The sequence below is a fragment of the Mauremys mutica genome, chromosome 10 (assembly GCF_020497125.1).
Source record: "Mauremys mutica isolate MM-2020 ecotype Southern chromosome 10, ASM2049712v1, whole genome shotgun sequence".
Taxonomy (NCBI): Eukaryota; Metazoa; Chordata; order Testudines; family Geoemydidae; genus Mauremys; species Mauremys mutica.
The window spans coordinates 9623835-9648127 of record NC_059081.1 but is presented as its reverse complement, the minus strand read 5'-3'; the positions used below and the strand labels follow the sequence as shown (position 1 = coordinate 9648127).

Below are 24293 nucleotides of genomic sequence, written 5' to 3'. Positions count from 1 at the left end.
CACCAGTCAACCACACATTTCATTTGGAAAACCAGAAGTATGCAATCAGGCAACAGCAGAGACACACACAAAAAAGCAAATACAGTACCGGACTGTGTTAAACATATACAGCTAAAAAAATAAAGGGAACGCAGCATTTTTCTTCTGCATAGTAAAGTTTTAAAGCTGTATTAAGTCAATGTTCAGTTGTAAACTTTTGTAAGAACAACCATAATGTTTTGTTCAGAGTTACGAACATTTCAGAGTTAAGAACAACCTCCATTCCCAAGATGTTTGTAACGCTGAGGTTCTACTGTAGTTCTAAATGAGTGCTCATCAGTTGCTCCTTTTATCCCTCCCTTCTTATTAGTTTAACATCGTCCTGACTACTCTAGCCAGCCTGTTCCCTAGAAGATTGGTTCCCCTTCAGCTGAAATGGCCATCCAAACTTTACACACACGCCCTGCCACCATAGAAGGTGGACCAGTGTTCCACCTAACCAAAACCCTCTACTTTACACCCCTTACCTAACCAGTGGTTCATTTCCAGAATCTTCCACCTTCTATCTTCCTTTGTTCGTGGGACAGGAATGCCCCCTGAGAAGATCACGCGGACATTCCTTCAGCACCCTTCCGAGTTCCATGAAATTATCAATAATATGTGAGGTATCCTGTGAAGCAGTGTCTCAGTGTCCAATCATAGAGTGACATCTCATGTTTTGGCTCCAGGCACACAGCCCTGTTTTCCACCTGTCCTTTGCAGAATGTTCTTTCCATTCTTCTTGGTATGGAATCCACAAGAAGGACTGTCTGTCTTCACTGGACATTTGAAGATCTCTTTGTGGGCACACTTGATTGTCTTGTGGGGTGGGCTGAGCAGCCATCCACAGGCACATCTCATATAGCTTTGTGTTTCACTCGGCCTACTGGCTCTTCAGACAGGGGTGAGGGATTCTTCCTAAAAGTGGGGAGGCCACAAGGCCTCTCCCCCTCTGTGGCCCCGGCCCTGCCCCATCTCTTCCCCCAAGGCTCCGCCCCCCAGCCAAGCTGGAAGCCAGAGACCGGCTGGGTAGCCACAGACCCCCCACTTGCCTGGGGGCTGGGGGCTCGAGAGCCCAGGGGAGGTGGAGGGTCCGTGGGTCCCTCTGCCCAGGGCAGGTGGAGGGTCCGTGGCTCCCCAGAGCTGCCTGTGCAGCACTTATCATGACCCAGATCCAGCCTGGCCTGGGAGCGGGGCCAAGGGGGCCAAGGAGCCGCAGCTGGGTCATGGTAAGAGCTGCCAAGTGGACCCTCCATCTGCCCCGGGGTGGGGGCCTAAGAGGTGGGGTCAGAGGCCAGGGACTGCTCTCAGGCCCCGCCAGTCCAGGTCAGTGGAGGGGCCACGGCTCCCCATAGCTGCCTGGGCTCCCTGGGCCGGCCTCCAGCTTCTGGCCTGGCCAGGGAGTGGGGCCTTGGGGGGAAGAGGAGGAGCAGGGGGCTGGGCCCGTGGCGAAAAGTGGACTGGCCAGGCCCATCCACGTTCAACAGTGGGAGGGCCATGGCCTCTTGGCCCCCGTTCTGGCACCCCTGGTCTTCAGAGCTTTTTTCTGTCGTTTCCAGAATGAGAACATGCTAACGACTGAAAACGTCTAGCTGTGGGGAATTCTTCCTGGTGGTTACAACCTGTCCATCCTCTTCTGCCTCCAGCCATAGAGAATGCCTCCTGGTCCTCTTGTCTCTCACGGTGATGAACTGCCGAGCCTCTGTTCTAGTAATTGGGACTGCAAATTTATCCTGGTGGTAAGCCTAACTGTGGGATAGTGGATAAAAGTCAATTAAATGTCACAACAACCTGTGACAATAAATGTTGATGGGAAAAGGATCAAAAAGGAGACAGGAAGACTAAATTAGTCTAAACAAAAAATACTCCTGATATAACTTGAGAACCGTGTTAAAGTCATGCCCGGTAAATGAGAAAAGTGTGGGACTGGAAATCAATGAACCACAGTTGGTTTGTTGGAAATGAGGCCTAATTGGTGGACAAAAAAATGAGGGGATGGGTTATTCCACCCAGCACTCCCTCCAGGGGTCCTCAAAAAGAGGCGTTGGGGGGGAAATTAGCAGATGCAAATGCAACGATTGCTGGCTGAGAGAAGGGGAAGGAATGAGCTCCACAATCATGGCTGTCAAGTATCAGAGGGGTAGCCGTGTTAGTCTGGTTCTGTAAAAGCAGCAAAGAATCCTGTGGCACCTTATAGACTAACAGATGTTTTGCAGCATGAGCTTTCGTGGGTGAATACCCACTTCGTCGGATGCAAGTAGTCATGGCTGTCACCCCCACAGTCTCTGGGGACACTGGGAGCCACTGTAACACCATTGGGCCTTCATTATCCTAATTGTGAAGGATGCCCCTGACCAGACCAGGCCAGAGAGAGGGAGCCAGATGACATCACTGTCTCCAATGGCGCCAGCTGAATTCCAAACACCAGTTGGGATGTGAGACTTTGTTACCCTCCTCTTGTGTGTCCTTTTCCTTCCCCACTATTTCTTCTCTTTCCTATCGCTCTCTTTTGAACCTTCTGTTTAAGAAGAGTCTGGCTTAGCTGACCAAGATTATATTTTGCAACACTGCTGTGCGCACGTGACTAGAAAGGCAGCTAAAAGCAACCCCCCTAAATAGGCCAACACTCGTACAGGTTTACAGGTCTCAGAGCAGCTGACAGGGTCGTGCGTTCCTCTAGCAGCGAGGTTGCAAGTGAGCGTCAACACCCGAGACAGAAGCTGCATTTTCCATCTGTGCTGTTCTTTTCTCTCCCCTTTTGCTTGCGTTTGTCTTGGCGTCTAAGAAACAGGATCGGACGTAAGCAACAGCAACAACAGCAGGTTCAGCCCATCTCAGTGAACCTTTTCTCTTCCCCCCTACAAAAGGACAGTTATTACTGGGAGGGGTCTTGGGGTACCCAAGATTGTGAGTCACCATTGTTACTCCCCTGCTTCAAGTGAGAGTGAGTCTTTCTTGCGGTAACTGTCATCTCCCTGGCGCTGCCCGCTCTCAGCCAGTCAAGCACTCTCCTTATGCCAGCCCTTCCTTCATGTGGCAGGTTAACAGTAGATTCACCCCAATCTTTGAATCCTTTTGAATCATACCCCTCTGATATCCAGCCTCAGACACTGGCTATTCACAGAAATTCCAGATCCTCTGCACCCAAAGGTGCAGTGTACCCCAGTTTACCGGTTTTACCTTAAGCCACCGCTCCTGTAAACCGCAAAGCACTGTGAGCACTTATAATAAAACCAAAGAAGGCGTATTTAAGAAAGAATGAAGATTTAACTAGAAACAAGAGAGAGTGTAAAGCAAATTCATAAAATGCAAACCGGGTCTATGCTTATCAATAGTTACCTTTCCTAGCTAATGAAGTAGATTTCCCACCCCCCAAAGTTCAGACCGTTGCAGAGCTGACTGGTTCCTCAGGAATCAGGATCCAAACGTTCATGAAAGCACCCCCCTCTGCCAGGGGTTCCCCTGAGGGAATGGCTCCAGAGTGCCTTTCCTGGCTCTCTGTTATACTGGAAGCAGTCTCGTTTCTATTCACAGGCAGGGCGAACCCCGACCTTCTTGCAGACTTTCTTTTCTACCTTTAAGTGGTTTCGATTGTTTACCGTTGTCTCTGATGGTTTTCCATTGACCGTGGCAAGGGTAGACATAAGAGCCTTGCATTACCTTGCTGGCTGACTAGAAAGGCCCTCTTGCTTGAACGGGTCCTCATTGAGACACATCACATTTCGGTGACTAATTTCTACCCTAAGTCCATAACACATACTTTTAAAATACATATATTATTTAATATTACTCATTCCTACATCTCACAATGATCATGAGTCTTGACAAGTTATGAGCTTTCCATAGATATCTTACATGTTACTCTGTATGTATAAATACCCTGTAGGACATATGTTTGGTGTAATAAGTTTGTTGGGTCTCAGGTGAGAGCTGTTTGCAAAGAACAGGGGGCCCTTTGCCACGGGGAAATCTCTGTGTCACAATTCCCATCTTCTACAAACAACTGTTAAACAGAGGGTTTCCTTCAAAAAACTCTCTCTGACTGAGGGGAGAGGGGGAAAAGGGATGTTGTTAAAATGAAAGCCTTACTTAATACCTTACATTTCAAATGCTTTAACTGTTTTTCTGTCTCTTTAATGGAGGGTTTAAAGGATTTTTAATGATATGCATGCCATGATGCCTGGCTGCCCCAGAACACCCTCTACTGGTCAAGTGAGGCACTGCCAGCACCCGCTGCCTCAGTTTCCTTCCCCAACGTTGGTCTCCTTGGCTCTCCGCATACCAGTCTGTGCTTGAGATGTGGCTTAGTCCTCCGGCCAAGTCACAAACAAATCTAATCCCTTCCAGGGTGGTGAACACATTAACTAAAACGTACCAACAAACAAAAACGTTCTTCTGTCCTTCGGGGGTTTTCTCTTCAACCCACCCTTGGAACTCTTTCTGGGCTACCTCTGGCTCTGAGGTAAAGCTCTCAGCCTTATAAACTGGCTCACCTGAAGTACCATTTTCAGCCCCTTCTGGGCTTTATTCCTTGCCTCCTTCCCTGCTCCGGTATAGATCACTGATTCCCCTGGAGTACCCAGCCTCCTGCAGACCTTGGCTCAGGGCCTTACACAGGGGGCTATCCACTTCTTGAGGTTCCACTCCTCAGACTGGTGTCTCCCAACTCTTTTATAAGGTCCAGGTGTCCCTTAAGCGATGACTTAGCCCCCTTAGGTCCCATCCCCTCAGGCTGGGAAGGAGGTAATTACTTATGCCACAGGTGTGGCTGGCCCCATCTCCCCTTAAAGGGGCCAGTCATCCTATGACTGTTGGACAGTGATGGGGTCATGTTAATACCTTTGTTGTGCCCAAAGAAATACTTGACCCCATCATCACTTTATCCTAATGGAAAACAACCCACAGGACCCCCAAATCAGCTAACCTCTTGGGTAACAGTGTTCTGTGCTTGAGAGGCCCAGGACTGAATTAGCAATAGGGGTTGCAATTCAGATCTGAGAGGAAACCAGCTGTGATCTTGTCTGATCTCAGCCGTAAGGGATGTGAGGTCTGGTCAGTGATGAACAGGAAGCCTCCAAGGAGAAACCAGAAAGCTGTTGGTGATTCAGCAGGTGGCACCTTCTGTCAGTCAGTACTGAAGCAGTGCCCCAGACATGTTGCTGGGAGCCACTGTGCTGCTGGAGGTGCCATCTTTAGGCCGCAAACCAAGGCCCTGACCAATGGTAATCATGAAAATATTTTCATTCTCCAGTTTTCACAGAAGAAGGGGTGTTTGTCCCTGTGTCCTGGTCAAATTCCAATTTACCTGCTTAAAAATCCCCCTGCAGCTGCAATTGGATATGGTATTCTTCCTCACCTCTCATCCTAAATTGTTGCAGTGTTGCTGTGTACCACTAGGCAGAGGCCATGTTCCACTCCAGAGGTGGCTGCATTTCAGTGGGAGGTGATATGATGTCTAATGTTTATATAGGGCCAAACCAGGGGGGGGATGCAGATGCTCAGCACCTCTTGGCCCCTGATGCATAAGGTGCTCTGAGATCTTTCAGGATGAGAGGCGGTGTAGACACATAAATGGCTGGGACAGTTGTGGTTGAGAGACTACAACGCCTGCTCACGCAATATGTCAGATTCCCCGTATTGTCTGAAGCCTTGCCAATTGTTTGACGACACTTGCAATTCAATATTAAAAACATTCAAGAGACCAAATACCCAAGCTTAGCCAATGTATTGTCTAAGCAGTACAGTACGCAAAGGAGGCACATGTACCGCTCTGTACAGGCGGTGCTTCTCGCACCGTGCAGTCCACCTTACACAGATGTGCTCCCAAGTAGGCGTTCACATTAGCCATATTTCTAGTATGGCCATTTAGAAGCTAAAAGCACTTGCTACATCACCCACAAAACCCACTAATCAGCTTTTTACTTTGTTCTCCTGTATCAACTTGTTCCTTCTTTGTTTGTTTGGGACACCATGTTCCAAGTGGTAAGGGCCAGGAAGGCAGTCCTTACCTGTACCAAGACACAGCACACATGCACCTTGCCTTTGACAGGTTTCATATTTGCCAGTGTCAAAGCTGACTTCAGCTTTGCAGAGTGTTGTGGGATACTTGACATAGGTGAACAGCATTATGGGAAGAACATGCTACAAGTCAGTTAGCATAACTACCCAACTTTCATATTTAACCTAATATATATAATATTAATACCATGCGCATAATACCTGTTAATATGGTGTGTGTCTGCATATATCATATATGGGTTGGCTAGCACCCTCTAGTGGCTATTCCACAGTGAATAGCAACCTACTACTGCTACCAACTAATAGCATGTCTCTTTCAAGTCAAGATCTGCCCTGTGGCACAGAAGGTCCTGGGCTCAAACCCTGCTGATGATAGCTGTGGGGAGTTGGTACAATATTGGCATTTGAATAGGGACTTTAATAGCTAGAGAGTTCAGCCACTCATAGAGAGCTTCCTCTGTCAGGGACAGTATGTATAGCACCTTGTCACTTCCTCCTCCAGTGGCTGGTTCTGGTGGAGGCAGAGCTGTCAGCTACCACCTCAGAGTTATTCCTTTAGCTCAAGTGACAGATATTTGTGCTCTGCCCCTGAAGACCTGTATTCAATCCCTTGCATGGGTTTACAGCTGCACAGAACCTGGTCATATTAAACATTCTCCCACTTAAGTGAACTTTATTATTATTTTTAAGACATTAGGGAATTTAATCTTAAAAGCCTAGAAGATGGGAGAAACTCAAGAGACAGGCATGGAGATTGGAATCTCTTACACAGCTGAAAATGATGCATCTCATTTGGTGGCAATACCCTAATTTCATCCACACCAATTAAAAGCTCAACTTGATTTAAAGTATTTATACATGAAGGTAAAACAGACAGCGGCTTGACAGATTTTCCTAACTGCCCGGGGATCGGTTGCCTGCAAACCCATTGTGGTCATTACTTTCCTTGCCTCTTTAACAGACGCCTCTTGTTTACAGCTGCAACATTAAATTGCAGCCATAAAGCATTTCACTATGGGCCCTGCCAGCTGATGAGCCAATTTAAAAGCATGCGGACTGCCTTGCATGCATTTCTGTCTGCATGGGGAAGCAGAGGGGTTTGAATGTCACCCAGCCCTACAGAGGGGAAGCGGGAAGATGGATTATGCTGGCAGCAATCCAGCCATCTGTTCATTTGCCAGAACTAATGTTTAGTTTCTCAGCCTCCCACTTGTCTTAAATAATGCTGACCTACAGGATACGGGATGAGAAAGGTCATGCAGCTCATTCTTCCTGCCATTCCTCAAGCTGAAATTAAAGCTCTCCGAGGTGTTATAACTACATGTAGTTAGTGGTGAGGGAAATATTTACAAACTCTAGGCAGAATCCTTCCCTGATGTGCAAGAAGATGCTCTGGGGGGAAACTTCTTTCCTCTCCACAAGCAGCAGCAGCAGCAGAATCTCTCTGCAGCTACCAGTGATGGAGCACCCCATCCCCAACAGAGTCTGAAGCATGTGGCCAGTTAGTACATGTGTTGCCATCAGCAGTGAGCCTTGGCTAGGAGCCACATGCTCCTCTCATCCAGAGAAACAGCAAACGTCACCCCCACGTTCTAGCACGGAGGCACAGGGTAATAGCTCTGCTTCCTGCCACTGTGCTCAGTGAAGGCAGGGTATTCCTTCCCTTGTTAGGTTTGGGAAAGCTCAACCAGTGGATAAGGCAGTTGGTTGGGTTTCTCCGTGTGGAGCTCTATTGCTGTGCTATATTCCTTTTCGGGGCAGAGGACAGGTATATATATAGGGTGACCAGATGGTAAGTGTGAAAAATCAGGACAGGGGATAGGGGGTAATTGGCACCTATATAAGAAAAAGCCCCAAATATCAGGACTGTCTCTATAAAATTGGGACATCTGGTCACCCTAGGTATATAGCAAGTCCAGGTGCATTGAGGCAGTGCCTGGTGACAGTCAGCAGACTTTCAGGGCTCTGCAGAAGCCCCAGTAGGGTTATTAGAAGAAGGGTGGCTGTTGTGCGTGAAGCACAGTGGTGGGAGCCAGGTGAGCTGGCTTCTATTCCCAGCGCTGCCTCCAGTTTGACTAAGTCCGTTCCCTTAATTTCTGTGCTTCAGTTTCCACATTTGTGAAAGAGGGTTGCCAATAACACTTAGCTCCTGTTAGGAGCTCAAACCACTTCACAAAACGGGTAAGTAACGTTGTCCCTATTTTACTGTTAGCACTTGAGGAGGGGTGTGTTAAGTGATTCACCCAAGGCCATGCAGCAAGTTAGTGTCAGAGGCAGAAACAATATGGGTCTCCTGAGTCCCATTCCAGTGGCATATCCAGGGAATCCCTCTGCTTTGCTCAGAGCTAACACTTCCTTAGCTCACAGAGAGATTCTGAGGCTTAATTAATATCCAGGAAGTGCTGGGAGATCCTTGGACAGAAGGAGCTATAGAAATGCTGGGGTTTATTATTTCTTTTCTTTCATTCAGTGGCTGTATTAGTCCCAGTCTGCACTGGAGCCTCAGGAAGGCGGCCGTTACAGTTTGCCTGCATGAGGCATCATTTGTATTTGAGAAAACAAACCTTCCAGTCGCAACCAACCCCACCTACAAGAACCGATCCTATGATCTGAGCCTCTTGTGTTGCATACTGGGAGCTGTCCGATCACCAAAACCGGCTCGGTGCTAGCTCAGTCTCCCTGCAATATTTATATGCTGAAATATTCAGGCTATGGAGATGAGCATCCCTGGGGCCTGTTCTCTGCAATTAGCTAATTGAGTGCTTTGACAAGAGTCATCTTTGCTGTTTCCTGGATCTCCTTTTTAATAATCCGACTTTACATTAACATCAAATTGTGGGGGAGGGAGGAACAGGGAGTTTAATCAAAGATGTTCCTGTCTGGCCCTGGTCATGCAGTGGACTTGCCTTTTGGTGCCCCGGGCATGCCCTGTGGCCTTCCTAGGGGCTAATGCCCAACCACAGTTCAGAGGCAGTTCAGGGGGGCACTCCCAGCCTGGACACTGGAGTTTACTTAGGCTCGGTACCTTGACAGAAGGGAGCTGCCCTCGGGAGGGCGACACAGGGGGGACAGGACCTGTGGTGACCAGTTCAGGGCAGTGAGCTCCGGGGAAGTCGCCCTTTCTGGGTCCTGCTTTGTGTTCGGCATTTTGGGGCTTGCTGTATGTATGGAACATGCAGCTAGAGACATTCGCCAAAAAGGGGCCAGTCTGGATGTATGCAGAATCCCTGCCACAGAAGTCAACCCAGAGAGGGCACCTTGTGTTAAGCCCTGAGCCCCTGGTGAGCTTCTCTCTGGCCCCGGGGCATCTCTGTGTTAGATTTCAGTCTCCTGTGACAGAGCTGCTGGCTGACAAAAATAGGTAGCGGGGGCCTCCTCCTCCCCTGAAAGAAGAGCACGGCTTCTTTGATGGGAATGAAACAACATGTGGGGGCTTCCAGCAAACAGCTGGCATACTAGTGGCTTGGGTTGGCTTAGCTCTCCAGCGTGTAGTTTTCCTCTTTGGGCTGGATAGTTGAGCCCACATCCCATTGCCTGCTAATTCCCCACTTTCCAGGGGGAAGTCCAAAGTCTCCCATCAGCGCAGGGCTCACCCCTTTGTCCAGGGGCTCACAAGGCTTTTTCCTCAGTCCTTTAGCAGAAACCCACATGCAGCTCCCGGTCTTCCCCTCCAGTGTCTGGCTTTCTAGAGCAAAACACCACCATCTCCCCGGGATACTTTCCCCGGCCGTTTGGCTGACTCTTCAGACTTCTTCCCAGGCACTTGCAAAGCCCCTTCTGAACTGTTTCCCCGGAGAGTCTCAACGGCAGCCCCGTTCTCTTCCAATAAAGGAATCCACACTAGATCTTATGTCTTCCATACACGGATGGTCACTCTCTTACAGGGAAAAAGAAACTATGTTATCTCTCTTCCATTTTCCCAAGCATGCATTTCAGCCAGCCTAGACCTCCCAAATCCCTCTGGACTACAAGTCACAGAAGGTTTGGTTCTGGGCTGAACTAGGAACAGGACCAGAGCTGGATCTTGAACCCCTCTTACCCGCTCACCCTTTAACAGTTGGGAGAAGAAATATCCTGCTTCTCCTACCCCCACTTCAGGAAGGAGAGAGACAAATCCTGGTCCCAGCTGCTAATCCATGCAAGAGGAACCATGCTCATGAAGATTTTACACTGGATTAAAAATAGCTCAGTTTTAAACTTCCACTTTGTGAACTTTGGAACTGCAGGAAAATCATAGAATATCAGGGTTGGAAGGGACCTCAGGAGGTCATCTAGTCCAACCCCCTGCTCAAAGCAGGACCAATCCTCAACTAAATCATCCCAGCCAGGGCTTTGCCAAGACGGGTCTTAAAAACCTCTAAGAAAGGAGATTCCACCACCTCCCTAGGTAACCCATTCCAGTGCTTCACCACCCTCCTAGTGAAAAAGTTTTTCCTAATATCCAACCGAAACCTCCTCCACTGCAACTTGAGACCATTACTCCTTGTTCTGTCATCTTCTACCACTGAGAACAGTCTAGATCCATCCTCTTTGGAATCCCCTTTCGGGTAGTTGAAAGCAACTATCAAATCCCTCTTCATTCTCCTCTTCTGCAGACTAAACAATCCCAGTTCCCTCAGCCTCTTCTCTAAGTCATGTGCTCCAGCCCCCTAATCATTTTTCTTGCTCTCTGCTGGGCTCTTTCCAATTTTTCCACACCCTTTTTGTAGTGTGGGGCCCAAAACTGGACACAGTACTCCAAATGAGGCCTCACCAATGTCAAATATAGGTGCATGAATTAAATGAAGGTAACCCAAGGCTACTTACCTATTTATAGAGCGACTAATCTCCTTTCTTGCTTCATGAATCCTGGTATGCCCCTTCTGTTAGAGTCCTACAGAATATTATAGTTCTATGATAATGAACACTAATACAATTAATAGCAATTCAACTCCCAGTAGGGTTCTACAGAAACCACTCTGAAAGCCTGTAAAATCTGAGACAGTAAGATCCTCTCTCTAGCTTTTTTTTTTTTTAAATGTCCTATAGGTTTTAATAAAGAATGAATCCCTGATATTGACATCTATAGGATGGTCCAGAAAACCTACAGAAATTATCTTATGCTCTATTAAGTTCACTAGTTCAAAGTTCAAGCAATTCCAATGGCGTTGGATTGGAAGCGAGGAGGGATTAGGCTGAGGAGGGATCAGGGAAGGGCTGGACAGTGCATTACAGAGCATGTTGGAGGAAAAAAGATCAGATTGTTTAATTTTAAAATGAAAAGACCAAACTGAACCCTGCCCCAATTCTGCCATAATCAGTGGAGTGGCCCCTGCTAACACTAGGCCGACAGTGTCCATTCTGTGAAATGCAGCGAAGATGGAACACGTGGTAAATTGACAGTGGACCACCCCCATCTTTAATTATCAGGAAAATTTAGCCAGAACAATCATTCCCCGCTGCAGATCATGGCAGAAAGCAACAGTGGCCTGATATGGTAGGGAAAGCGCCTCTGGCCTTCCTATTCCATTCAATATACATTCTTATTCCGCGCTTATCACTATCGTACCTGAATGCCTTCCAGGAGTGCAAAGTGACTAACATCTGTAACATTTGCCTGAGCAGGTACCAGGATAATAGTCTTGGGGTGACTCCCTCTCAGTCACAGACCCTGCAGAAAGATCCCTTCATGGCCTAACATGCTGTACAGAATAATTGGCTACTGTCTCTGGCTCTGAGCAATAACCACATTGATATTCTCCTCACTCTGTATTAACCAGGAGGTTGGTGGGCTGCTTGCTGGGGTGATGCAACCAGACACCAAGGGTATGTCTACACAGCAATTAAACATCTATGGCTAGCCCGGGTCAGCAGATTTAGGCTGTTGGACTGTAAAATTGGGGTCTAGGATGAAGCCTGGGCTCTGGGATCCCCGCAAGTGGAGAGGGTCCCAGAGCCCAGGCTCCAGACCAAGCCCAAACGTCTACACTGCAATTTACAATCTCTGCCGTCCGAGCCCCACGAGCCCGAGCCAGCTGACCTGGTCTCGCCATGGCTGTTCAGTTGCTGTGTAGACGTACCCAAAGATCATTGGGAAACTGAGGCTGAAGTGCTGCTGAAGAGAGGCAGGGTTGGGAACCACTTCATTTTCTGCCCTTATTTGACTTTCCTCCACATCATCATGGCAGCCCTGGGTCATGGCAACTCCCCCTCCAGCCACCCATTCTGCTTTTCAAAGGGTCTCATCAAGTAAGGGCTGCAAACAGGCCCCTCCAGAGCCCATGGCACCAGGGGCCAAAATTCCCTGTGCTCTTTGCCTGTTTTCCCTAACAGCAGTGCCCTCCCTTCCCTTCTTCACTGCCACCTCTGTTCACCGGGGGTGGTGGCTCACTTCACATCTGGAGAAGAGCTAGGAGCAAAGGGATGATATTACGCAAAGTAAAATTTAGGCTGCATGAAACCAGTGAGCCCTACTGCCAGTGAGGCCTCTGAGGCTGGGGGATTGTCCCTAGTCCAAGAAAGCGGTGGAAGCACTGAACTGTGGGACTTCGAACCCAGACTGGACAAAACACTGGAGAACATACTGTAAGGAACATCCTGCACTGGCAGGGGGATGGATAGGGGCCCTAACAGGTCTCTTCCATCTCTTAACTTCAGTATCCAACCACGCTGGATGTTCCTGCTAAAATAAGCACTGAAATAGGTAGCCATGTTCAGATTTAAATAGTTGTTCGGCTTCAGGGTTAACACCCAGTGAGGTGAATGAGGATAGCTCACACGCCTCCTAGCACTATTGCTTCAGGCTGTGTGTCTGCAGACTCACTCAGGAGCACCGCATCTGTTCCACCTTTGCAAGGGTTCCTTCACAGATAAGGACTGAAAACTCAAGTTGTACAGAAAGCCAGGGGGCCGCTGGAGAAGTGCCAGAACCTGGCCTATTCCTCCTTGCATGGAGTCCTGACCATCACTCAGAACAGTAGATGTCCTCCCCCCTCAGCCTGCATGACCTGATGTCATGAAAGAGGAGACAGAGCTGCCTAACAGCTCAAAGGACTTCCATCCAACTCTCTCATCCTGAGCCTTGTCTCACTTTGGCCCAGGTCTTTTTGGGTTCCGTTAGCCTGGTGAGCAGGGAATGCTCAGGAAGGAGAATATGCCTGACAGGCGGTGGTTACAGCAGATTGAAACAGGAGGGGGCATTCTCCTGCTTTTAGCAGAGGAGAGGGAGCTATGCTTCCCCTTACTGTAATCCTTGCAGCTATGAGGGAATTGATAAGAGCCAGGCTTCCAGCTCCTTGGATAGTCAAGCTGCTGCCCTTGCAAGAGGCAGGACAGTCAAGTGGTTAGGGCTCTAACCTAGGATTTGGAAGAGCTGGGTTCAACTTGCTGCTCTGCCACAGACTTCCTGTGTGACCTTGGGAAGGCATGTAGCTGCTCCATGCCTCAATTTCCCATCTGTCAAATGGGTAGAATAGCATTGCCCAACCTCACATGGGTGGTAGGAGAGCAAAGACATTAAAGATTGTGAAGCCCCATGTATCGATAGTGCAGAGTGGTGGCATGGCAAATGCCTTCTAAAATCCCCTCTCTTTGTTCTGTGGTTCTTCCAAGGCTGATTTGTACATTTGCTCTCTAGGGTTTGGGTGGAATCTGAGCTTTGTCCTGCTGGCCCCTGCCTTACAAATCCTCTTCATTTCGAGCTAGAGTCCACACCTCCAAAGACAATGAGAGTTTTGCCATTGACTTCCCTTGGTGTAGAATTGGGCTCTTTCTGTCCACAGAGCAGCTCCCCCATTGATTATCATCTTAACCAGACAGCGTGGGGCCAATGGCTTGGCTTGACCATCCCTTTGACTGGAATAGAAGTGCAGGGCGCTAAGCACCATGTTTTCCCCTCCCAAGCATGGGACGTAGCCGTACCTTAACCTTACATGCCTACGGTAGTCTGTGGTGGGGGATGATTGACCTCTTGGCCTCAACAAAATGTAACAAAGTCTGGTTACATGTCATCTATGTATTTGTTACATTCGGTAGCATCTATTACCATGGCAGCTAGGCACTGATTGGCTGTTTCCTGACTTAATGAGATACACACATCTACACACGTCCTGGCTCCTTCCACCCCTATGCACCAGCCCCTCTCTCCAACCACACTGATATTGACTCCATCCGCCAGCACCTAGCGCAGCCCAGAAGTGTGTGCAAACAACACCATTCTCTCCCCCTGGCTCTAAGGAGAGCTCTGCCTCTGGGAAGGCTCCACTCCCTTCCTCTCTTCCACGAGGGGCCAGCAGTCAAATTCAGACACTTTCCCGCACAGGATACTCGTTTGACGTGTTCATTTTATGAACATGCCCATTGTATGAAACATGCTCCGTTGCAGGCTGGGGCCACCCCACAGAGACAGTGGGGAAAGGCCAAACCTAGTCAGTGTGACTGAAGAGTGGGATCCCGAGCCCTAGGGCTGCATTTCTCCCCATCACAGCCCCATGCCTTGAAACTACCCCAATTTCACATTCTGAGTCGACACTGCTTTTTCCCGGCCTCTTGGGGATTTGATGCAAAACGAGAGTGTGTGACCAATTTAAATGGCTTTGCCTCCCATTTCTGCTCCTCGGGCTATTTTCCACGCTGGCTGAGTTTATAGCTTTCTGAGTCTTTATTTTTCTCTCTCCGAGGCTGTCCCTGATTCCACAGCCTTTGTTCTTGACTTAAAAGAGAATTAAGATTTCCTTGCTGCAGGTGAGAGCTTACAGATAAAAAAGGGGAGGCTATTTAAGACCTATATTAAGAAATGGGATTTGAAAAACAATACCTGCCCCATGTGCTCCTGTTAGCCACTGGGAACACGCCTTTCTGGGGAGGACCATGCAGACTCAGTACGTGCACAAAATAAACCCTTTGAACCCCAAAGATAAACACCCCCAGGATTGTAAGGGATGGGAGTTAAGAGAGGAAAGAGGCAGATCCCAAGTTATCAGACTTTTTGTCCTACTTTTCACTCCGAAGGCATCAGCTTTAGGAAGAAATCCTGGCCCTAGTGAAATCAATTGGCAAAACTTGCATTGACTTCGGAAGGGCCAAGATTTCACCCTTAGGGTGCTTATGGGGCCCGATCCTGCAATGTTGTGAGCAAACTCTTAATATTTAATAATAAGATAGCACCTAAGGGGCCCTGAACCCATTGGGGGCTCCATTGCAATGTGCAAACAGAGAAAAGAGACAAGATCGCGGTCCTGAAGGTCTTGCAATCTAACAACACAGCCAGATGGAGGGCAGGGAATGGGGTTAGAGCATTCGGGGAAGTGGCCCTGGTTTGGTTAATTATAGAGTTGTAGGGTTTTTTAAGTGGCATTAGAAGTAGGGAGGGGGGACAAAAAAGAGGGTGAAGAGAAACAGTCAGAGCTCATCACCTGTCTGGCCATAACCAGCAAGCTGGGAGTTGTAGGGCTCCTGAGAGGTGAGTCTTAAGAAGGGATTGGATGGGCAGGAAGAGAAGGTAGTGGATGTTTGGGTTTTCTCAGGGAGTTTTTCCAGGCAGCAGGAGCAGAAGGAGAGAAAGCTCTTCTCCCACTGATTTCAGGATCTCGTAGCTCAAGATTAAGGCTACAATGTTGTCATGGAGGTCACAGAATCTGAGACTTCCAAAGACCTCCGTGACTTCAGCCCCAGGGGCTGGGAGCTGCAGGGTCCTGCCGCTTCACACAGCAGCAAGGAGCTGTGAGGTACCCGCGCCACCTGAGGCAATGGGCCTCCAAGCTCCGGGCTGCCATGGGCAGCGGGGGTACTCCACGGCTTCCGGCCGCTGCAGGTGACAGGGGGACCCCAGCAGCTCCCCGCCTCCAAGAAAGGGGGACCCTGGCAGCTCTCACCATCGCCACAGCACGGGGTATCCCCGCAGCTCCCCACCTCTGGGGAAGGGACAGGGGGACCCTGGAGCTTCCTGTCACCATGGGGAGCTCTGAGCCCACATGGGTGGTGGGGGCCCTGGAGCTCCCAGCCACTCTGCAGCTGCCCAGCCCCTTCCCATTTTATCATGGATATTTTTAGTAAAAGTCAGGGACAGGTCACGGGCTTCTGTGAATGTTTCTTTATTGCCCGTGACCTGTCTGTGGCTTTTACTAAAAATATCCATGCCAAAATCTTAGGCTTACTCATGGTTAGTAAAGCGACTGTAAAACATTGCACCTTCCGATTGTGCAGATCAGCCCCTGATTGTAGTCAGAGTCACATCTGCTGACTTCGGTCATTCAATGTACATTGTTACTTCGTTTATGCCCATTTGCCCTGCAGAGTCAGCACAGCTAATGAATCTGGTCTGGAACTGAATTCTAGTCTGGCTAACATATCAACGCAACTGTTAAATAAATGTGAACTGCAAAATCTTTCTGACTGGTGAAGATGCTTCTGCCCAACATGACTTTCAGATCCCTGAGAATTTGCAGGGCTGGCAGTAAAACCCCGTCTTTTTACTTATAAAGTGATCGGCTTTGATGCTGGGTGTGTCTATACTGCAGTCAGGACAGTAAGAGCTCATTTTGATTGAGCTAACTCCCTAAAACCAGCAGCATCGCTGCACAGACATGAGCGGCAGCTTGGACTAGCCACCTGAGTACGTACGTTGGGCCCAGGGTGGGATTGTACTCGGGCGTCTAGCCTGTGCTGCCGTGGCAACGTTGCTATTTTTAAATGAGCTAGCTTGACCAGCCTTACGTGAACATGGAGGTCTGCCTACTTGTACTGCAGTCATGCCTCTTGACTGCTGAATGGACACAGCCTTCTCAGAGAGAAGAGGAAAGACAAAAGCCCACAGGTATAGGAGGATGCAAGTTATTCTAAAATTGTTTTTGTCCCATGATTTTTTGCATTCTGTTAATTATAAGCTGTAAAACCTGTTCTCCTGCTAATTATGGCAGTTCCACCTAGCAAACACCATTTTTGTTCCCCTGTCTGAGCCCTGTGTTTTGAACAGGACTCAAATGCTTATAGAGGTTTTTTTTTTACAGCAACTTCAACTTAAACTGCACCTTACCTCAAACCCTTTCCCCTTGCGAGCCAGCACCAGCCTGCGTCTGCAGAGAGAAATCTGCCAGTGAACTGATGCTCTGGACCCTTGTCTGTGTAGTTTGGGAGCTTGTCTGTGCACCTTTTTAACATGTGGGAATGCCGTCACACACCTTAAATCCTCACCCCAAGCTCACAGACCCAGCAAGCACTTTGAGCATAGCTAGGAACAGGCCCGAACTGCACACCAGACCAAAACCCTGCTATATGTTGGGGAACTCCACACCTGGTCTGAATCCCAGGGCTCAGGCCCGTCTCTAAGGTGAAGCGGAGTCAGAATATCTCACCCCAGCCCCCAGTTTAGCTTTGGGGCTGTTTGGCTCCAGAGCTGAGCTCAGCCGCCCAGCCCCATTCCACAGCATGACATTTCTGTAAACGTGGGACTGCCGTCCTCCCCGTGCACACATCAGCTGCATTGCCGGGCCGGACAATAAAACTGCCTCTGCACTAATGACAACAAATGGCCAAGCAATAGATACGAGCAGATTTATTAGTCCCTTAGGGTGGCCATAAAGGGCTAGATTGTCACTTCAGGCACAGCCCTGAGCAAACTACAATAGCCCAAGGAGTAGCTCTAGACACAACTCCTCCCCTGCTTCCCCTTGGCCCGTACTGCCAATGAAGGACCACTTGCCCATCCCCTGTGCTCAGTTAGCTACACAGGCTAGCGCAGAGGGGTTTGGGCAACCAAGGCTTTCCCGCTCCCTGCCCCTTCTCGCCTACCCCCTGCCCACCTGCTCCAGGACGAAAGCAAATAATCCAGCTTATGCTCACAAACCTGGATCACAGAGTGTAGCCCCTGTAAGGGCATTGGGGAGAGTCTTACTCCCTTGTGCTAGTGTCTAGCCCTTTGCAAACACACCATCCCAGTGGGTGGGTGAGATTAGAGAGCTGGTACATTATTTTAACTGGATAAAAATCCAGGTCAGAGGTTCCCGTTTTCCTCTGCTGCTCCAGTGGGAAATCTGTGCTGTGTGTTTGTAAATCTCTAGCCCGGGGGCTAGGTGGATAGCGGCGACAGGGGGCCTGATTCTGATCTCACCGGTGGGGGGGGACCCCATGCATCTCCATTCATTTCAACTAAATGACTTTGCATTAGGGATCTGAGCTACTGCCCACTGAAGCCAATGGGAGAATCTCTGGTGACATTAGTGGTGTTGGATCAGGCCCTAAGTGAGACGGAGGCTGGGCCCGTGGAGGGAGTCTCAGGTCACAGGGTGAGTGAGTGGATGATTTCATCCCAAGCCCCATTTGTTCACATCACAAAGCCATCACACACATTGGCATATTGATCATGCTGGCAGCCTCTGTCCTCGGCGGCCAGGGTCCCAACAGCAGCAGTGCTACAGGTCAGGAGGGAGGTGCATGGGCTGAGGCACGCAGGGGAAGGAGTGAACTGCAAGCGTGTGCTCTGTGTCCCTGATTCTCATGAGCACCAAAGTCCCTTAATGATGCTTTTAAAGAAAACTTGCTGCAATGCTATATGTAAATTGTATTACATCTACGTAGCTGATTTATCAAAATGTGCAACCCCAAAGAACCTGATAATGGCGGCATCTTTTAGGTCCCTAGTCGCCTGCCAATGGCAGTAGAAGGCAAATCCTGATATATACAAATGTGGGCCTACTCCCACTTCCTTTGTCTTGGCCCTAAATACATTATAAATCCCAAGCCCTGTGTCCATGATTAATACCAGTTTTTTCAGTCATGTGGAACAATATCAGAAACAACAGAGCGAGAGCGGCTAGGCCATCCTATCCAACCCTCCTCCTAATGCAGGATCGATTCCCCACGCTGCTGGAACAGCCAGAGTGTGCTAGCTTTAAATGACTCAAGCGATGGGAATTTCCACCACGTCCCTTGGGAGAGAATACGTCACGGTCAAACTGAGGTTAGGAAATTTTTCTTGCTGTTAAGCCTGAAATTTCCTTTGCTCCATTTCCTCTCCGTTCCCCCTCGTTAAGCCCTCAATGGCCACTCTAAATAGCTCTCCTCCGCTCCTGATACATTTGCCTTTCTAGTGCTTACTCTTTGGGCCTGATCCTCAGCCTGGCGTCAATCGGTGTAGCTCCATGGATGTCAATTTACACCGGCTGAGGATTTGCCCATTATCGTATCCCCCTCAGATGTCATTTAGCCCAGTTACACCTAGCTAGTTCTCGGCAGTTAGCCCCGCGTCCTCTCCCCGCCCTCTCAGCCCTGAATGATTTCTGTTGCTCTGCTTTGAATCCCCTCCAGTTTGCTGGCTAAATCAGTTATTTACAGTGTGACATGTCTCTTGGTGCCAGGCCCTACTGTAAAAAACCACGTTGGTGGAACAGTCTAACCTTTATTCCCTCTGAGGAACAAATACTGCCCTGGCTATTGCTAGTGGCATCCCCTCATTAGCACGCACACTTCTGTGTTACACATGCTTGCCTTGCTTGGGGGGGGGTTCTTTATTACCGCTGAGTGATGCAGGGTCGTGGGGCCTGATCCTGCTGAGGTTCTGAGCCTGCTCCGCTTTCCCTAAAGCCAGTCAGAGTGGAAGGCGCTCAGCATTTTGCAGGATGTACTGAGCATCTCACAGGATCTGGCTCTCAGTGGGCAAAAGCCCATTAAATGACTCCTTGTTGCCATGACAATATTGACTGAGAGCCCCTGGAGTTGTGGGAATTCAAGGGAAGCCAGCAAAAATAAAATCAGGACAGCAGATCCCTTGGGGAAGTGTGAGTTTGCCCATAAGTGGGCAGTGTGTGACATTCTGAACACCTCTGATGGCACTTGGAACTTTCCAACCCATTATCCCTTCAAAGGAGCACTACGGTATTCTACAGGAATGGCCCAAACATTTCATCTGACAGTAGGGGGAGTTCAGAGACATGGGATTGTTACTAGGCTCTCTTTCTAGAATGGATTTACTTCTTTTTGTGGATTCACTTTGACAGTTCTTTTCACATGGAGGGTGAGATCCTGGCCCCTAGGAAGTCACTAGAAGTTTTGGCATTAACTTCAAGCGGTCCAGGATTTCACCCATGCTCTCCAGCTGCTTGTGTTGCTAGGGCCAATTGAAAATGGCCACTCATGTGTCAGCTGGAAAGTCCCTGCCTTCCCAGATCCACTTCAAGACTGGAGAAGCTGCTGTTATATATAATCTGTCACTTCAGTTTCCAGAGACTTTGATTTTTAGTACGTGTGAAAACTACAAACTATCTTGTCTTCGTGAGGATTTTACTTCATGGTAGTTAAAATGAGTTAAGAACCCACCTTTTTTCATAGCAAAGATGCACCCTTTGTTCATCCTTGTGGGTGTGCGTGAGTGTGTGTTGGGGGTGTCAGTGTGGGTAGGATCTTGTTTACCTGGGAAAATCTACCATCAGAACTATACCGATATAGTTATACTGCTGTTCCCAAATAAGAAATTCTGCTTGAGGAGTTATACAATACAACTATAGCACTATAATTATACCGATACAGTTCTGCCAGTAAATTTCCCTGTGTAGACAAGCCTTGGCTGATGTGTTTGCTTTACTATCGCTATATATTTTCAGACCGTTCTGTATCCCATGGACATAGACACAGGGAGTTTTTGTCTCCAGTTCCTATCTTATACAGATCTTGCAGCCAGAGATAAATGTGTTCTTAATGTACTATTGAGTCTGAAAGCACTGTACATCAGGGGCAAATCCCAGGAGCAAAATTAGTCAGTTTCTGCTACATTACATGTGGTTATTAATCAAATTTATTGTGTAATCAATGTCCAGAGTTCCCAAAGGTGAGTATTCTCCCTCAGATGTGGAAGAGGCTGCCTTGCTCATTGCATTCTTTCCAACAGATGGTCAATTTTTATCTCTTTGCTCTAGTTTAAAACCCTGGACCAATCAAGTTAGTTACTTTTCCTAGTTGACCACAAGCTGAGGAAACTGCTCTTCTAATCCAGAGGATTTGCATCCTCTTCCTGCATCTCTATCCCAATTAGCCATAAGGTTGGTTTTTCCTTCATAGCTGCTGTAATCAGGACCTCATGGATAGTTTAAAGTGGTCCTTTGCTGTGCGGGAGGTCTATTAATTGCTTTCTTTTTGGCAGCCTGTAAGCCGTAATGTCTAATTTGTAGGTATTGATAAAATGGGAATGTTGGATACTTATATTTAATTTTAGCCGCTGGTGTGTCATGGAGTCAGCTGTTTTTATAGTCTGAAACCTGGAAAAACTAAACATGTCCTGCTTGAGTGCCCTTAGCAGGTTGAACTTCCCCACTCACAAACACTCCAGGACTGTGTACAAACAAGCACAAAGGGAACACAGTCATGAACCTGGGAAAACCCACCAACAGAACAGATATGCATATAAAGAGTCAAATACCCTCCACCTCACTTTCCTGTAACTTTGGCAACAGTCCATCCAACTGTCTGCCCACCCACTGGTGAGAATGTCACACAGTCCCTTGGCTGCACCACTTCACCCATCCACCAAACTCGACTCATGGTTAGGATCAGCAAGTACTAGTCATCCAAGTGTCTCTTTGCAGGTCTGTCTCCAGTCCCTGGGGAGCTGCTTGCCTGGTCCTGCCTGGAGAGACCACCACTTAACCCAGTCTAATGAGATAGCTCATTAAGGTGCTAGATAAGCAGAACCCTGCATCATTTTTCACAACAAAGTCCCCACAGGAAAGGAGACAAGAACACTTAGGACCCTTCAGCAGAATCCTGACTGCTTAGAAATAAAGTCTTTAAAGTGATTTAGGAGCCAGCTACCCCCAAAATCCAAGATCATGTCCAGTTATGGTGACTCCTCAAGTGTCACAAGAGGAATTGTGGGTGGGTAGTCTATGCAAAGGAAGACCTCTGTGGCAACACCTTTTCACCAGTAGAGGCAGTAGAGAGCTTCCCTCTAGAGCTTCTGGCCCACATTGGTTGTATCCTTCCAGCCTTGGACTCTAGGAAGCAATGGCAATAGGAGGGGAAGGATTGTGGCTCTGATCTGGAATGTGTTCCTGTTACCACCTAACACCACAACTGGATAATTGAGCTGCATATGGAAAGATAGTGAAAGGAAGAGACAGAGGAATGAAGAAAGGGAAGGGATGGAGAGAGAGATGGAAAAAGAAACAAACAGAGACAGACAAGGAGACAAACAGAAACAAGGAGAAGTAGCTAGGAAAGCAGCTTGTTTCTGGATCTGGGGAGTGTACTTGGGGACATTTCTGTGGAGTCTAGTACCTAATGTTCACTGTCTCTCTGAGCTCCTGGATGCTGTCAAAGTGAGTTAACTAGCTTGGGGACGTCAGCATCAAAGGGGAATGCATGCAAGGAGAGGCAGAAGGGTCTCTGTAGAGGTGGTGTGGGAGCCAGTGGATGGGAGCACCAGCAAATGAAAAGAGCGAGAGACGCTCAGCTGGAAGTTTTGCAGTGTAGCTTGTGCCTCCAGACAGGACCCTCCTGGTCACAGATGCACAAAGCTTAAAGCAGACATAATTCTAGGGGCAGCTGAGGATGAGCTGATGATGCTGTTGGCAAAGGCTACATTTTCCCATCGGATCCATGGCACAAATCTCAGATAAACAGCTTAAGGGGAAACCGCAGTGGTTAGTACACTAGATAATAATGTGCCCACTGATGTACAAGGTCTCCTGGTAATTTTCAGAAATACCTGTCACCGTTTCACTATCTCCACTAGGACGAATGGTCTCTGTGGAAGTGGCCTAGCAAGAGCTGCATGCTGACGGCATACAGTAAGTTGCAGAGACCCCAGCTCTCATTGGAATACATGGGAAATCAGGGCCTTCCACTGCTGTTGTAGGATTTTTTATTTCTTTTGAGTGCTTAATTTCACTTTGGTAAACCTCTATGAAAATGACCTTTAAAAGTAGTATTTGCTCTGTAGCAAATCTAAATGTCCCCCATTTCTCATGTATCCATGTGGCTGGATGCTTTCCCTGATTCCTACTGTAGTGTACATCATCAGACTGTAAAAGGGATGGGTGAATAGATTTTGTGCTTGGCCTGGCTAATGTAGTGAAATGTTTGCTTGCAGCGTATTATTCACCCACTAGTGCTGCATAAGGTTTCAGAGAGGGTGTCTCTCACGGTAAACCAGGGAGACAACGTTGGAATGCAAGTTGGGTGAAAGCCTGTTTGTGTCTGTTGCTGTAGTTATTTTCTTTGATAAATGCATGCTATTTAAGAAGATCCATAAGTCTATATATCATGACATTTTATAGACCATATAGATTATTACGATGACGAGGCCCCTGCTGTAATGATGAGAGGTGGTGCAACAAAATATTGACCAGGGACTGTGGTGGGTATGGTTTTCTCTGCATTGTCTGATTTAGAGATCAGTTTAGTAACCGTTCTACTACATGTAAGCAATCCTTATTCATGAGAATGGTCCCATTGAAGCGGGAGTTTGGAGAAGTTAAGAGATTGCTCATGTGTGCAAGTGTTACACAGATGAGTTAAGGGTTGCAGGATTAGGCTCATCAATGGTAATGTGTTTGTGGCAGGGACTTGATCTGCTTGTATGGCTGTAAAAGCCCCTAATACCACCCTCTGCTGAGATAATGAATAACCACAGCAATAAAGTACAGTAGAAACAATAAATTCACAATTACTGCCTGTTACCCATAAAGCCTGAAAGTCAATGAAGCTTTTATAAAATACAAACAAGTCCGGGATACACACCTTAACACACTCTAAACTGCCTTCACTAAACAAGGACACTCCGCCAGAGAAGTAGATCAACTCATGCAATGGGCCATTCAAATATCCCAAGAGAACCTGAACCCACTGACTGCACACCACTAGCTGTCACCTACCACCCCACACTAGAACCCCTACCAGCTATCAAACAATTACATACTTGACAGGCACCTGTTAGAACCTACAGGGCTGGGGTTCTGGGCTGCTGACACCTCTGTATCACCACAGGAGGCTTAGGCTAAGCACCTATGGGAGGAGCCTGAGAAGCTGAGCTCGGCAGGAAGTACTGCCCAGCAGGACCCAAGTGGCAGCCCCTTACAGCCCCCGATTGGTCTATACCTACCAGTACTTAACCCAGGAAGCCATAAAGGGGAGCTGTCTGAGTAACAGCACAGACTGCTTTGCCCATCTCTGCTCCAGACCCTGCTTGCAACAGACCCTAGACTCTGGCTTCCAATTCTGGTTTGTCCTCAATGTCACTATTCGATTGCTGTCTGTAACCTGGTACCCGATCCTGGTCTCCTGGTAACCTG

General features: G+C 48.2%; 1 protein-coding gene and 1 long non-coding RNA gene across 3 annotated transcripts in view; one reads left to right on the top strand and one right to left on the bottom strand.

The window, feature by feature from the left end:
* Positions 1–24293, top strand: part of LOC123343351 — a 90730-nt gene that overhangs the window by 35824 nt on the left and 30613 nt on the right. Inside the window, exon 1 of one of the 2 annotated variants that reach the window (XM_044978425.1) lies at positions 2267–2453. The exons of the other annotated variant lie outside the window; for it this stretch is intronic. The gene's annotated coding sequence lies outside the window, so the exon portion shown is untranslated. Of the gene's footprint in view, positions 1–2266; positions 2454–24293 lie in introns of those variants that run through there. 2 annotated transcript variants of the gene reach the window in all.
* LOC123343353 overlaps positions 8734–24293 on the bottom strand; it is a 33267-nt gene continuing 17707 nt past the window's right edge. The window contains exons 2-3 of the long non-coding RNA XR_006572211.1: positions 10843–10909; positions 8734–9913 (exon numbers count right to left, since the gene is read on the bottom strand). This is a non-coding gene — a long non-coding RNA (uncharacterized LOC123343353). The remainder of the gene's footprint in view (positions 9914–10842; positions 10910–24293) is intronic.